Here is a 12,621-nt window from a genome sequence, read left to right as displayed (position 1 = left end):
CTAGAGTTACACCAGGTAACTGCAGTGCAGAACTGTTTGAGGTAGACTTTAGTAAAAGGACAAACATGTAATGTCTGGACAGATGAGGGATTTCAATGGCTATTTGTTGGACTTAGAAGAAAGGTTGCTTAACAAAAACCTCATTTGTGTTTACCAGCAGTACAAAGGTTCACTGGTGGATTTTTTTATAGAAACATCATTCTTAAATAAGTATTCCAAATTATTCTCTTTTGAAAAAAATAAAGAGTAGCATTTGTAACTGCTAAGGAACAGAAACCTATCAAGTACCTCACAGTATTTGCCTAAACTGCTAGTAAAGAGAATTCAGATGTATCTTTTAAATTTAATTAATTAATTTTTATTTCATAACAAATGTTATTTTCTTATAATTTTTACATGGTGAAGTAAATTGGCCTTAATTCTATTCAGAAAAAGAAAAAAAGATAAGAACTAACAACAGGAGTCATCACCATCCTGGTAAGAATTACTCAGATATGCTGTTTGCTTAATAACCAGACAAGATAGTTTTCCATTTTGCTGGAAGCATGCACAGTGCTTGGAAATATTTCTTATCTCTCTGTGTCCAAAATGCCAATGTTGGAACCTAGAAATGTTCCCTCCTATTACACCCATGTGGGAAATGGTCTAAAGTCTGCAGGATGCATTTGATCGTGCCAAGCAGCTCCTGCAACTCTTAAATCCGAAAGGGTTACTGTCCAAAGTAAACAGGAGATGTCCAAACCCATGTCTCATATCCTGGAGGTTTTAGAGTTTTTCACAGGATTAATTATTTATTGGGACCTTGCTTGGGCCTGGAGTACAATGAGGGAAATTGCACTTGAGTCTGATGGCACAGTATTCACCTTTCTGAAGTCTGAACTCGGCCACCGGTGTCTGTGTAAGCTGCATCAGTCAGACATCAAACTTGAACAAAATTTGATATACATTTTAGGAGCAATTGCTGACGGTTTCCTGACTAAAAGTAAGATAAAACAGATTATATCAACAGTTCCAAGGCACTCTTCATTCTGGAATGGCAATGTTTTCCAGACTAAAATACGGTTAAACTGAGGGGTAGATAAAAATGGATGGTAAACTATCCTAGTTTATCATATTGTCTTTTGATAGCATTTGCTAGAGATGTGTTTGTAGGACTACAATCAAAATCTACAGTTTTAATTACAGAGTTCTGAAGTTTAGGATATTAAGTCTATGCTGCCTATGCTGTCAAGTCTTTAATTATGAGTTCGCCCGCTGTTAATAGATGGAATGATTTTGCCAATGAATGCCATTGATTTTTTTTTCTATTTTGCAATTCAGTCAAAAGTATTTTCATTTTTTAGAAAAAAACCATTTCTACAGCAACGAAATTTGTTTGGGAGTTGAACTTCTACTGTTACTTCTATTGAAACATCCTTCTTACTTCATGGTAAAGTTATTCCATAGGATTTTCTCTCTGTATAGTGACTTAATATGAAAAGGATAATGAACAAAAATCATGCCATTCTTAGAAATATCTGTTAATGTATAATGTTTTAATGTAATATAAAAATGTATAATGTTTTCATGTAATATAAATGGAAAGTTTCTATGTAAGACTTGGGAAAAGTTATCCTGTTTTGAATGCAACAGTCCATAGTATCACAAATTCACCTTCACTGTGATGAAAACTTTCTCAGCACCATCGTGCTGATTGAACTCCACCTCAGTCTTTATCTTACATCACAGTAACCTTTGGTAGTCAATATCCATTAACCATTTTCCTTATGTTTTATTGTAAATCTGAATTAAAATCTCAAATCTTGTTCCAATAACCTGCTTTAGTAGCTTTATTGTGGGCATGAAAATTTAGTCAATAATGTTCAAATTCAGGGGAGCACTTAATGATTATATTTAAAAGTAATTTTGTTCTTTTAGATGCTTTACTGAGGACTAAAACTGCACACAATGTTATCAAAAGAATGTAAAACATATTAAAAAAAAAGTTTTGCAAATAACTTAAAATTGTGCAAGTTTCTCTAATCGAGCTCAAAGGTCACAGAGTAAATGGGAAGTGACATTAATATTAATAATATTAATATTAATGTAATATTAATTTTGAAGGCACAATATGTCCTCTGAACTGGCATAGTTACTGGCTTATCAGAGAAATGGTAACACATAAAACATATGATTAATCTTCTTCCCAAACTGCTGATCACACATTTAAGGCTTTATAGTTTCCTGCACAGGTGTCAGGCTCTGCTCTCTGCCGGGGTATATTATGGGGGCTCCACATATAAAATCAGTGCCATAAACCCCTTTACACTATCCATGACTCTGGCATATGGTGTGTACGACATGGAATGGGCAGGTGTGTTTGAAAGCAGCTTAGAAAGATATTTAGAATATAATTTTTTTGTGAATAACAGACTGGCAAAACAAGTCTTAACTACTGCAAACAAGACAGCTTTCTAGAAAATGTGTGTAAGGTATAGTGTGTAGTGGGACTAAATGCCATAAAGAACTCATAGGAAACATTACAGATTTCAATAAAATAATACATATATGAAAATTTATATAGTTTTTTATTATTTTGGGATTTTATATATTCTTTAGTCTTTATACAAGTAACACTCTTTAGTCAGAGGACATATGGCCCTTCCTGTATTGCTAATATCCCAGGATACAATCCCACTGCTCTTTATATGCTCTTTTAAGTTGCCTCACTAAAGTGTTGACCACAAGAAATAACCATTCCCTCTCACCCATACAAAACACACTATTTACAGGTGGTTAGATTTTTTTTTTACACCTAGTGACCACATTAATATTCATGCTAGAAATCATAATCAAAGCTAATTGCTGTCTTCTGTTGGGCCAAGTTTCCAAAGCGTATCCTGTGCTTTCAGCTTCACTGTCTTTCCAGCAACACTCAAAAAATTATGCCCTCAGTTATGAAAAGCTATTTTCCTCCACTCATATGATTAACAAAGATGCTACTGGTGTCAAAGAATTACTGAACTTAGACATATGCCTTCTACATGCAGTTGCATGTATTTAATTTTAGTGTGTGGAGTTAATAAATTGTGTAAAAGTAGTCAAATATGTCAACGTATTTGTAGTTACTGAGTCTAATTGATGTTATTCTGTAATTCTTAATGAATTACCTATTGTTTGCAGGATCTATTTCATCTTTCAGCTCATTTGAAGTCTTTTGGTTTTTTAAATAGGGCCCTCATGAATGTTAATAATCTCTTTTTTACTGTAACAAGGAGTGTGAGGTGCTATTTTAATAATTAGTTTTGATGCCTTTACTTAAAATTGAAAATGAAATAAAAAAGACAGATTTCATGGTGATACTCACTCGAGACAAATATTATCTCACCAAGGAATTATCTTCTGTCTTTCAGTCTCTACTGTGAAGGGGTTGGACTAATTTTCTGTTTGTTTTTTTGTTTTTTTTTTTTAACGGTACCCTTACCACTTGTTTTGTGAAAACTTTTGCAGCTGTCAGGAGGTTTAACCCTTCCTCTCCAGCGTTTGAAATCTGTGATTCAGTCAGGGAGAATAATATGGTCTGAAAAGATATGTAAGTCCGTTAGACAGTCTTGCTTCAAGCGTTTTTTATTTTTTAATATAGCATACACTGCATATTATGGATCTTAAGTATATGCAATGATCCTTTTGTAACCAATTCATGATCCATGCTGTAAAATCATATATAATAACCTAACGGGTTATAATAGTAGCTGTCACAGTAACTGTAAATGCCATTGAGAAACAACATAACCAAATATAAAGGCTGTCAGGAAGTACCTTTACAAATTTTCTGATCCTTAGAATGTTTTCAGCTTACTTGTCATCTGTATTTTCTCAACTATAAAATCCAAAGCTTTAAAAGAAAATAGTGAAAATGCAGATACACGAGCATGGTCTGCTTAATGTCTTCTTAGGCTTGTGGCAGCTCACACGGAAACAAAACCAGCCTTATCTCCAGCTGGACCTGCGTCTCCATCTCCATCCTAGTCCACCTATGCCAGCAGATGCAGTGCCCATCTTGCTGGAGGATGTCCTCTGAGGACCACCCTGGTGGAGATGTGGCCAGGGACTGTGAGAGGGAGAGCAAAAGCTCAGCAGAGCAGGGCAAGCCCCACAAATCACAGCACCTGCTCTTATTCCCAGCCCATCTACCCAAACCAGGACAAATGAGTCCCAAAGCAGCCCTGGTAACAGACATTTCCAGCACCACTGTGCACAAGCCCTCACAACAGGAAGTTTGCACACTGCAAGGCTAAATGCAGGGACTGCTCCCACAGCCCAGCTCTATCATGGGAAATCCTCCACAGAACAAGGAGCTGGAAGTCCTACACCATGGTTCAAGCTCCCAGTGCTGGACCAGGACTAAAATACAGATACAGTTGCTATAACAAAGTGCACATTGTCAAGAAAAAAAAGAAAAAAGAAAAAAAAAAAAGAAAAGCAAGAGAGAAGTAAAAAGCAAGGGAATCCACAACTTGCAAATGTTTGTAAGATTTCAGTCTGTGGGCTCATCCCAAACTCCTGAGGATCTGAATCCTTCTACCTCTCCTCTCCCTACATATCAAAGCTTACCTCCCACCTCCAAGGGCTGTGCACACTTCCCAACTGAGCTCTTGACACAAGAGCCCCTCTGCTTCCAGAAACCAGGTGCACAAGAAGACAAAAGTGGAGGAGCTGCCATGCTGTGCTTTGGGTATGAGTCCTTAGCGTTGCAACAGGGTAGTAAGAGGCAGGAACCTAAAGGGGATATGCCAAATAAATATTCCAAATAAGAATTCATCTGTCTTTGACTATGAGGCACCTGTTCGTTCAGAGGATTAAGGCACATGTTTGTATCCCCCTGCACTGCTAGACTTCTTCTGTGACTGTTGGCACAGAAATGCAGACTAGAATTTTCACCTTCAGATTGGAGCTATTTTTGTTGTATAAGTGAGAAAGCCCAGATTACAAACAAACAGCTAACAGTACAGAAGCACAATTTCCACTGTCAAATTAAAAAAGGTTTAGTCAGACATGACAAAAAGAATTTTCTGTGGGCTTCATGAACATGTTCAGAAGAGAAGATGGATTTTCAACAAACTGAAAAGGGACACATTAAAAGCAAATGTAATAAAGCTTTGCTGCTCCAGTACTGTATAGCATCCTGAAGGGATTTATCGTGTCACTGGAGTAGAGAGCACTGCTTCTCCTGAAGCGTTTCCATGGACAGCCCCAAGAAATCAAGCTGTGACACACATCTGGATAGCTCTGTACACAAATGGCGTTGCATTTAGAGATGAGGAGTTGGCAAGAAAAAAACAGTAGTCCATGCACTGCATGCATTTCTGCAAATTCTCAGTTCAGCAAGAACCACGAGTAGACTGAATAACTTTGTCAGCAAGTGATTTTTTTTTCATGCCATAGGCCACCTAGAGAATCATCTAAAGGACAGTTGGCTAATATTTTACCATTTTGAAAAAGCTGTCAAATCACAAATCTTAAAAAAAACATGGAAGGAAATGTGAAACACTAGTGACATGGCATGATTTAGTTTGCACTAAAATAACAGGTGAAAGAGTAATACATTCAGAGAAATCAGAAGAGGTTAAAAATTCATCAAGCTGGAAGTATTTAAGCATCTGGAAGAGTTATTCATACAAATTAGATGTTTCTTTTCTGTTTACCCCTAAAGGAAGAAAGGTTTCATAACTGTGGGAGAAGCTGTATTGCTCCAAGGCTGCAATACACATCTTTTTCAGTCTGTTTTGTGAGAGGAGTTCTAATTGATAGTGGGATGGGACTCTAGCCTGCTGTATGGAAAACTGCTTTAAGCGCTGTAAGTTATATAGTGTTGCAGTAAGATAAGGCTGCTCCTTGCAGGAAACCAAAGTTCACAGAGTTCTATTGTTTTTACAAGTTGGGTAAAATCTGTTTGTTAGAACATAATTTTTTTTTTTCCACTGAAACACAGAAGGACCAGACAGTTAGAAGCTGTCTTTTTGTTTGTGAGATCTTTTTTCGGGCTTTTCAGGGTTGGAAAGAATAAAAAGTCATTTATTCTTGGCTACCTTTCTGGGGCCACACACACACTCTGCCTGTCTAGTTGCCTGCTTGCTTTGTGCTTCTTTCCACCCACAAGCTAAAGCAGAGCTTCAACCAATTCAATGCCCCATTTCCTGGGTTTGCAACCAATTTCCGGTGAAACCCCTCTAGCCACATGGCCGAGCTTCCAATCCAGCCTTCCTATATTGTGTTGCACCTTGGGCAGCGGCTCGTCTTGTTTCAATTACCACTAAATAAATGAGGCTTTAATTCTTCTTTCATTTCATTAGAAAAAAAGACGATCAGCATGCCCTTCCACTTCAGTGTGGTCTGTGACTGTCCAGACTTCACACTTGCAGGCAGCCACCAGTCCTGTCCAACAACACAATATGCTTCTTGCATATTCATGTCAGCCAGACTAAGGACAGATGTTTCTCTGGTTTGACTGCACTTTTGGGCTGGACTGATGAGCCATTATAGGGCAGAATGGTCAATATGTGATACTGCCATCTCCTTTGCCTTGACATAGCTTTCTGATTGAAAATTATCTAATTTGTTTTAATTTGAAACATGGGAGTGTGCGCGTTCCATCTCAAACTTTGAACAGAAATATTTTCATTTCAAACTAAAGGATACATGCAATTGGCGTCACTAAATGGGAGATCCATGTGGGCTTATTTCATTTTTCAGATTAATACAGAAATAAATTTGATGGCAATGGTTAAAAAAATATTCTTTATTTTACAAGTTTAATATGGTTTTAATATGCTGGTATGTTGTTAATGATGCATAACATATTTTCGTTCATCAGCGTCAGAAAATGGAATTGCAGTGATTTGCTGTTTTCTCACTGAGAACTGGGAAGAGTGCACTCTGTGGAGTATCTGAATTACTCAGAGAATCACAGAATGGTTGAGATGGGAAAGGACCTCTGAAGGTCATCTTGTCCAACCCCCCTGCTCAAGTAGGGACACCTACAGCAGATAGCCCAAGGCCATGTCCAGATGGCTTTTAAATGTCTTCAAGGAGGGATACTCCACAATCTCTCTGGGTAACCTGTGCCAGTGTTTGACTGTCATCAATGTAAAAAGTGCAGGGCTTTTTTGTGTTCAGATGGAATTTCTTCTGATTTAATTTGTGCCAGCTGTCTCTTGTTCTGGCACTGGGCACCACTGAAAAGAGCCTGGCTACCTCATCTTTTTTCCTTCCCATCAGGAATTGACATACATTAATAAGATCCTCCTTCTATTCTCCAGACTGAGCATTCCCAGCTCTCTGAGCCTTTCCTCATGTGAACCTCAGATGCTCAGGTCTCTCACTGATCTTAAAGGCCGCTAGCTGGACCTCTCTCCAGTAAGTCTGTATCCTTCCTGTACTGGGGATCCCAGAACTAGACCCAGCACTCCAGCTGTGGCCTCATCAGGGCTGAGAAGATGGGAAGGATCATCTCCCTGAACCTGCTGGCATCACTCTTCCCAGTGCAGCCCAGGATACCCCTGGCCTTTGCAGCAAGGGCCAGTTGCTTCAATGAAGGCCACATAGCTGGCTGGTGATCAGCTGGTGATCATCAGAACCTCCAGGTCTTTCTCTGCAGAGTTGTTTTCCAGCTGATCAGCTGCCACTCTGTACTGAGATTGTTCAAGTCCGGTTGCAACACTTTGCATTTCTCTTTGTTGAACTACACAAGAATCTTATCTGCCCATTTGTCCAATATGTCAAGGTCCCTCTGGATGGCAGCAGAGCCTTCTGGTGTATCTGCCATTCCTCCCAGCTTTGTTTCATCTGCAAATTTGCATTCTGCCCCATCATCCAGATCATTAATAAGGAGGTTACACAGTATTGACTCCAACACTGAGCCCTTGTGAACATCTCTAGTGACTTGTCCCCTTGAACCCACTGCCCTTGATCACAACACTCTGGACCTGGTCATTCAAACAGTTTTCAGTCCACCTCACTGTCCACTTATCTAACCTGTACATCATCAGCTTATTTATGAGGGTCTTATAAAAAACAATGTTAAATGACTTTCTAAAGTCAAGGTAAATAGCATCCACTGCTCTCCATTCATCCACTAAGCAAGTGACGTCATTGTAGAAGTCTGTCAGTCCACTTAAAATGTCAAACAGCATATTTCTTGCTATTCTTTTCAGGGGCCAAGCTATGGAGGCTGAAAAAGCACCATTTCATATGACGAGATCATAATTCACAATAATTTATTTAAAGTCTTTTCTGAACAATTTGATAGATATGCACCACAGATTGTTATTATTATAAAATTCATTGAAATTACTCACTAAATAAGGAGACAATCAATAAATAAGAAAAGCTCAGGAGACATGGCAATGGCTTTGTCATTTGCAATTTTTAAACAAAAAACGACATTTTCTTATCAACAGCGAAAAATTGCTCTGGCGACACGGGGAAAGAATGATGCTAAAATAAATTCCTTTCACTAAATGAAAATATGGTGTGGGATGAATTTAAGATTTTAAACAGCACAATGTGGACATGCAATTACAGTCATAGCTGGTTATAAATGACCAGTTATATCATCTGGTCAAGTCCCCTGCCAATGCTAAATTGAATTTTGCATGCATTATGTATATTTTTAGGCAGCCTGGACACCTTCAGTAAATGTGATAAACATATTTTTAAATAAAAGTTATTCTTTGGTGTCTCAGAAGTCTAGAGAAAGAGAGAAAGAGAAAGAGAGAGAGAGAGACAGAGAGAGAGAGAAAAAGGTATCACCTCAAAATCCTCAATGTTTCTACATCAGGTTAGTCTCATTTCAGCTTTACAAGAAAAAGCTGACAAGCTCTAAAAGAGGCCTCACTGCACAAAGAAATCAATGGTAAAGTGCACATTGATTTCAATAAATCTGTTTCAGTCCCCAGACCATGTATTTGCTGGGGCAGGGATGCTGCCTCTTTCTGTCTTTTTGTCTTTTAAACTCATGTCTGCTGATGATAGTATAAAAATGAAGCTGGGGATAGCTCTAATCTCAGATAATAATGGTCTCCAATTTGAAAGCAACCCTCAGGGGCTGACAAATTATAACAAACACTGCCCTGGTTCCCCTAACAAACCCCTATGATTTAAAATGACCAGGCAGGGGCAAAGCTGCTTCTATGGTGTAGTTTCATTTACTGGAAACAGAGCATTTTAACAAGTGCCCTTGGATTTTATTGTAAGCAGGTAAGTTGTCAGACCAGAAAACTTTTCAGGAACCGATTTTCACAGCACACAAGTGAGGATTGGTTCAACAGTGGAAGGTCTGCAAGATGCCCTTGGGGGCAGAGGATGCCAATAGCCGATGTTGCCAGTTGATGTGCCTGCAATGGTGAGGATGTGGAGACCATTCAGAAAGATGCTTCTGCAAAGAAAAGACCATCTGCACAGTGTATTAGTGTAGTATTTATTAAACCCTTTTATGTGAACACAAACTTAATTGTAAATCTGTACCTCTGGCCTCATCCTCAAAGCACTCCAATCCTCAGGGAGGGTTGGAGATCTCCTTCAGAGTATGAAGTGGAGTGACCACCAGCCACTCCTCTCCTACCATCTGATCTCCTGGAAATGCCTTAATAAGCAATCATAGATGAAGCATTATTAATTAGGTTCATTTAAAGTCAAAAACCCACCACTGCCACACAAATAATATAGAGGACCCATAAAAGTTTGGATATATGAAGCCAGTCCACACTAGGAACTACTGGAATGTGTGGAAATAATGATCCTGTCTGATGTAAATGGCTCTTTAGAGTGATGCTGCAAATACTTCCCCTCATTCATCATCCCATGCTCACAAGATCTGTGCTCTCCTGAGCCAGCCCTCTGCAACTTCCCATGATGACATCATGGTCAGAGACGAATGTCCTCTGTCACAAGGTTTCAACTTTTTATCACCTATTATCACGAATTGTCATGTCAGGTTACCATAAATTAGGTTAACATTCTTCTAATGCAGTCCCTGAAAGGGATGCTTAGCAGGGGAGTTTCAGAGACGGGTGCTTAGGATGGTAGTTTTAGTAAGGAGAGACTCCTATACAATGTGCTGAAAGCATTAACCACAACATAAGCAAAAAAAAAGTGCTTCAGAGCTGTTACATCCGACTAAGTAGCGACATAACGAACATATGTAAGCCACCTCCCAAAATGTGGCTTTGGAAATATGAGCAGAAAGTACCAGAGGAGGGTCAGCGTGATTTATTTCTGTTTTACCTGCCCCAGAACACCCTCATTTCCTGATTAACACAATGACTTGGCACAACTTGAAGCCCAGCAAGTCAGATTTCTCTCAGCAGACATCCTGATCACTCCAATGGATATTTTAGGAACTCGCCATTAGTTCCTTTAATTAATGCCTCCCCAACAGGGACTGACGCGGCCTTTTCTCACATCAGTGGAACAAAATATGCTTCAGCCATTTTGTCCAATAAAGCAGGGCCGGGCAATTGCTTAGGAATTACCTGAAGCCAGTTCCCCTAAAGACCCAGGCACCTGCTGCCACCCATGGCAGAGCACCAGCTTCCCCCAGGAGCCTTGCCACCCCTAGCACTCACTTTACAGCACTTTTGCTACACACTTGGTTCCTTCCCAGAGCCAACCTTGACCTTAGCACAGCTAAGAAACTCGTTATTCTATGGGATGCACTGTCAGTCTATTATGTGATAGCAATGTGTGGCACGACCAAAGCCACTTTGGTGCTCACAGCTTCACTCACCTCGCAGCCCTGCTCCTGCTGGGAAGCCTGGCCTCACCATTCTCAGCTGGAGCCATCTGATGCATTGGCCAGGGTCACATCCCAGCTCTCTCACCTCATTATGTGCATCCTGACATAGACACAGGACTTTAGTTTCAGTGAATGGTTTGCCAAACAGCAAAAGAATGAAGTCAGAGTCTTTGAGACCATCCCCTCTTGCATATCAGTTTGCAAAGCTGTAAAAGTCAATAACTGTACATAGATCCTCAGTTAAATAAAAAAAATAAAAATGCAAGCACCCAGGAAATTTGCTTGCCACACAAAAACTCCCTTCGATAGCAGAATGTTCTCGCTGAGCCAACCTAAGCATAACTTATCATAGAAAATTATCTTGTGTGCTGAACTAAAATTTCCCCGTCAGAACTTTAACCTTTGCCACTGGCAGCTGGCACACCCCCCCCCCTCCAAGGAGCTCTCCCCCATGGGTATCCTTTGAACTCTTAAGAGTACATGTGGTGGATCTCAGCAATTATTTGTGCTGCGGGCAAACTTCAGGCAGAGGTGCCAGCAGGAGCTGCTGGCCGCACGCCAAAGGACACCACAGCCCTTCCTACCGCAGCCTGCACCGTGGCCTTTGGGACACAGCCCGTCTGTCCGTGTTGCTTGGCTCCGGGGCCTTCTCTGCCGCTGAGCAGAGGGATTTGCTGGGCGTTAAGCGCCGACTCTGCATAGCCAGCAGGCTTTCTAAATGCGGCGATTTTGGCTGCCTCCCACGGAGGATAAGTCAGCCTCGGCGTGACTTACAGACCTCGGCAGGGTCAGGTGTAATCTTGGTGTTAATGACTTAGGCATGACACCCAAAGCGGCTGGTCTGGGAATACTCTTCCCCTCGTCTGGACATCTCACAATCGCTTTGACCAAGACAAGTCAGCCGTGAGTGGTTTTGGTTCTTCCCCGCTGTGCTTTGGTCCAGGAAATTCTCACTTCTGTGTGGGTATCCTCTTCACCTCTGAATGTGGCTGAAGATGTCCCCTCCTGGGACAGCTGTTTTGTCAGAGCTGCAACCTCCTTCTCCAAAATTTCAGGGTGGTTGCTCCCAAATCCAAGAGGGGATTCCCACTATCTGGAAACTGTCTTTAAACTCCAACCAGCACAGCTGTATTCTTGTTTCCGTCCCTCAGTTCCCATACACTGTCTTCTCTGTCTAGAACACACTTGTGCAAGTGCTACCTATAAATTGAACAGGAAAAAAAAAAAAGTCAGAAATTGCAACGGGCTGTTGAGGGAAGGAGACTGAAAGGATGAAGTACTCAGGTTTTTTTGCAGGCAGCGTTGCCCAGGAAGCCCCGAGGCTGCTCACTCGGCCCTGTCCTCTAACTGTTGCACAGAAGTTTGCGGTTTCCCTGGGTCTGTCACGGAGTGCTGACCCTGTGACATCCTGCCTTTTCGGGGCATTAGAGACCATGTTCAGATGGTTCGGACCGGGTGGCAGCGCCTGCATCAGAGCCTCTCAGCGACTGCTGAGGCAGCGGGCTCCCCGTAAGCCCAACAGTACGAAGCGATGGCATAAAGTAATGTCACGGATCCGCTTTCAGCATTTTCCTTTTTCCCCAGAAAAGGGAAAAAAAACCCCACCAAAAAACAGGGACGGTTTGGGATTGGCAAGGGGAGCTGATGCCTCTCACGTCTCCTCACCTGCTCCCACCGCAGATCCGCGGGCAGAGGGGTCCCAGACCCCTCTGCCCACCTCCGCCCCCGCGGTTGCTCCGGGAGGGCGGAGGCGGAGCGGCGGCGGCTCCAATGGGGAGGAGCGGGGCGGGCCGAGCCAAGCCGTGCGGTGCTGTGCCGTGCTGGTCGCCGGAGTCTGGCGGGCGCTG

The sequence above is a fragment of the Lepidothrix coronata genome, unplaced genomic scaffold (genome assembly GCF_001604755.1).
Source record: "Lepidothrix coronata isolate B3197 unplaced genomic scaffold, Lepidothrix_coronata-1.0 Scaffold6, whole genome shotgun sequence".
Lineage (NCBI taxonomy): Eukaryota > Metazoa > Chordata > Aves > Passeriformes > Pipridae > Lepidothrix > Lepidothrix coronata.
Note: the sequence above shows the minus strand (reverse complement) of the source record.